Source organism: Onychomys torridus, chromosome 3 (genome assembly GCF_903995425.1).
Source record: "Onychomys torridus chromosome 3, mOncTor1.1, whole genome shotgun sequence".
Lineage (NCBI taxonomy): Eukaryota > Metazoa > Chordata > Mammalia > Rodentia > Cricetidae > Onychomys > Onychomys torridus.
The window spans coordinates 144,473,838-144,478,269 of record NC_050445.1 but is presented as its reverse complement, the minus strand read 5'-3'; positions in this window follow the sequence as shown (position 1 = coordinate 144,478,269).

Sequence of the window (4,432 nt, the reverse complement as noted above, 5' to 3'; positions counted from 1 at the left end):
GTGTGTGTGTGTGGTATAGAAGGTATAAGATGGAATGGATGTGTTGGAGCTGTTTTTAACATGGCAAGCCTAGGAGTTGGTTATCTCCTTGCACCTTGGGGTAGGATCTCTCTTTTGCTGCTGTCTCTTTGATGCTTCCAGCTAGCTGAACTAAGAGCTTTCAGCTAGTTCACCCATCTACAACTCCCTTCTCACAGTAGTATTTCTGGGATTACAGGTGCATGCCACTGCATCTGGCTTTTTAATAAGGGTTCCGTGGATTGAACTCAGGTCACATGGTTTACACAGCAATCAGTTTGATTCACTGAGCTAACTTGCTGAACCCTTCATATTGATTTTTAAATATTGTATTATATTTTATTAATCTTTTGCAACTGTTCTGACTATATATCTTGGAATCTCACTCTAGGGTGGAATTTTAATGCCATGTAAAAATGTAAATGTTTAATCAGCCTCCTATTCTGCCATTTATTCCCATCCACTTGGCAGAGGAAAAACATCAACCTGCAGACTACTCCATGTAAACTTACACAGTTAGAATGAAGGTCTGAAAAATGATTTCATTGTGACTTCCCTAGAGCACTGATACCCTTTCCCCAGAAGGACTCACAGACAAAGAAACCAAGGCAGACAATTGTGGTCACTCTTGACATTTTCTACATGAAACTGAAGAACAGAAAAGGATATTTCCTTTATGTTCAGTTTTACCACTTACAGTTACTGTTATTTCATCCATTAAATTCCAAAGTGCTTATACCTGGTCAATATTTGATGAAACAAAAATGTTTATAAGAGTGGATGTGGCTCTGTGACAAATAGCTAGAGAAGCAGAGACCATCTGTGGAAGAACAAATGAGGGCAATGAGGAAAATAATCTTCATACTGTTCAATCCTAGGTATTTGAAGTTAGTCAGTCATGATCAATTAGAGCCGAGGAGAGATTCTCATGGAAAACACATCCAAAGGTACAGTATCTGACCAATGCAAAACAGTGGACCTGTGTGGAAAAAGCAATGTCCTGTTAAGGGTTTGAAACAAATATACACATGCATATTCATGTACAGAAACCCACAGGTGTTTTTGAAAGGTTGATTTCTTAGTAATGAATACTCAAACTTTAGTAACTATTTTTGAAGACTAACTCTGACAGCTGCTGAATGGATATCGCTGAAGAAACCATCATATAATGAATACATTCTAGCAGAAAACAAGTAGCATGTAATGACAAATATTTGTATTTATATTTTGTAAAAAAAAAAGAAAAAAACTTCTGGAAGGTGCTGAGCAAATGGTCTGGGACTGTATTAGAGAGAAGAAGTGTCACTGAGGAGAAGGTGGGTTAAACTGAAGCTGAATAAGCTGAGGAGAGGTGGAAATAGCAAGGTGGTTTCAAGATGGAAAACAGTTGTGCCTGAAAGAGCGGAGACCACTGAAAGATCACAATGTTATGCAACCCAGGCATACAGGGAAGACTTTAGATTATTTAAGGACAATTCTAATAACAAGAAATTTCGGAAATACAGAATTTATAATTTTTCTATCAAAGAGAAATCAATATTATAATAGTGAATAATATTTATCATATTCAAATCTAAAAGCAAATAACTAGAAGTTATTTTTAATCCTGTTTTAGTTACAGAAATGTAGAGAGTTACGTGCAGCCGCGCCTCAAAGATGGTGCTCACTTCCACCCTCCACCTTCCCGATGGTGAGTGCTCTCAGTGATAAACAACTCCTTATTTGGCTAAGGCTGAGAATCTGGCTTGCTTCTGCGTACCTGGGCCCATTGGTGTTGCCCACATGGCGTGCTAGGGTTGGCTGCCCAGAGGCTATATAAGGAGTGAGAGGGTTTCCCCAGAGAAGAGAAGACTGTTCAAGGTTCCTGAATAAACTGCAGAAAGAAGAGCTCGGTGTTGTGTCTTCCTTGCTGGTCGAGGTGGTTGTGACACAGAAACACTTTTTTTCTAAAGTGATTACATATTCCTTATGATGTTGACATTCTTGACAAGTTTGTTAGTCAACAGTACATACATTTTACAGATTATCTATTTTCTTATTAGCTTTTGGGTCTTACAATATCTTTGTGGTAACTATTTACATTAACACTATGATATCTGTATGTTGTCACATTTTTCTCTTAATTTTCTGTATAGAAAATAATTATGATGTTTGTAATTTGTTTAAATTCATATTTATTCACATTTTCCTCTATGAATTTTCCAACTTCTATTTTAAAAGTATTAGAAGAGTTTCATTAGTGGGTTTTCCATTTATATGAATAGCTTCATTTTTATTGTAAAATAAGACAGCTTCTATTAGGCTAAGATTAGAAACAGAATTTTTTTTAAAAAGTTGATTAAAACTCTTGCAATACTCAACTCTCCATGTTTACTGTTTCTGTGTAAATCTTAAGACAAACATGTGAGCCAGGCAGTGGTGGCACTTGCCTTTAATTCCAGCACTTGGGAGGCCGAGGCAGGTGGATCTCTGTGAGTTCAAGGCCAGCCTTGTCTACAGAGTGAGTTCTAGGATGGCTCCAAAGCTACAAAGAGAAACCCTGGCTGGAAAAAAAAGAAAGAAAGAAAGAAAGAAAGAAAAAAAAAGATAAATACATGATAGGTAGGAATAGCTACATGGATGATCAGTGCTGGATATAAGAAACAGATCATTGATACTTAGAAATTATTCTTATTTCATTCATGGAAAAACTGGATAAATAAGTCCTTCATCTCTGTATGATTGTAGGTGATCTGAGTTTTCCATTTTAATATTTTGTAAATTCCTGAAATTTCTATGCAATAATTTTTACACACAGAAAAATATAACTAAAGCAAAGCTAAAATATATGGGAAAACATGTTTGGTTCTTTCTTTTTTGTTGTTTGTTTGTTTTGAGACAGGGTTTCTCTGTGTAGCTTTGCACATTTCCTGGAACTCGCTTTGGAGACCAGGCTGGCCTCGAACTCACAGAGATCCACCTGCCTCTGCCTCCCGAGTGCTGGGATTAAAGGCGTGCGCCACCACCCCAGCTGGTTCTTTCTTAATGAATGCAAAAAAAACATTTCCAGTGTTTTCATTAGTAACTCCTAGCTGTGATGTCAGAGAGTTTCTCAAGTCTGACCGCTCATTTTACTTTCTGTATTCGCCTTTGATTCTGCTACCTTGGCTCTCATTTATTTTGTGATTACACTTTGAACCTGATTTCATTAGAACTTTATGGGTGGTAGGTCTTCAAGTTTATGCTCACAGTTTATTCTCCCAGTTTTGCTTATAAAGGAAGGATGTGAGTGCTTCAAGTCTTGGCCTTCTTTAAAATTAAATTAGAAATTGTTACTTATTTCTAAACTTTCCTGTGCTAAATTTTGCATAGTTTATAATCCAAGGTTTTGAGGATCTTTTAAAGTTATAAAAGTTTCTATAATGAAGTATATATAACAAAATTTCTTATTTTAACCTTTTAAGAGTATAACTCTAGGGGACTAAATAAATGTACAATCCTTTGGAAATATTGATTCTTTCTAAGTTGTTATGGATATTCTGAGCTACTTATAAACTTACCTTAATCATACTAACAACATTTCTTTGACTGCTTTAAAGCAAATTATTTTACAATGAAATTCAGTATTTTTCACTTTCTGAGTTTTTGAATATTAGCTTTTTCCAGTGAAACTAATATTGTTTTGTAACAACTTATACAAAAATTGTATGTCTTAATGTCTGCTCAAGGTTATTTCGCATTTCAAGTAAAACCTGCATAAAAATTTTACTTCTGTTCTAAGTTATTATTAAAACCTGTATGGTAATTACAATTATAAAAAGTTAACCTAGAGCCTTCTAGAAAACAGATATTTTTTAAATGTATATAATTGTTAATATGCAAGAATATGATAGAAAATTAGTTTTTAAAAAGTCTTTCTGGAATAGCAATAGGATAATATTTATGCTACAAGGAAAAGGAAATAAAAATAATTACAAAAATTTCTCACATGGGTGCTGCTTCACTTATTTTGAAATATATTTGGACCAGGAAGGATAGTTTAGCAACATGAGTTCAATCCCAAGGGCCTACATGGTAGAAGGAAAGAACCAATTTCTGTAAGTTGTCCTTTGACCTCTACATACACACCACCCTATTGTGCATGCACACACACACACACACACACACACACACACACACACTAAAAGGTAATTAAAATTATAAATTACATATTTTAGATATTATCACAATTGGACTTATTGGTGTTAAGTTTTGAAGCCTGTGAGTCCAGCTCTCAGTGCTGCACCCAGAGTTACTTGGAAAATGATTTTCAGGAGCAGGACTTAGAAATAAATTCACACACAAACTGATAAGGTCATGCTGTTGTATTCTTCTGCCCTGTATTCTTCTGTTATAGCCATAATTTTACCTCCACAGCTTCAATTTTTCCTAAGTT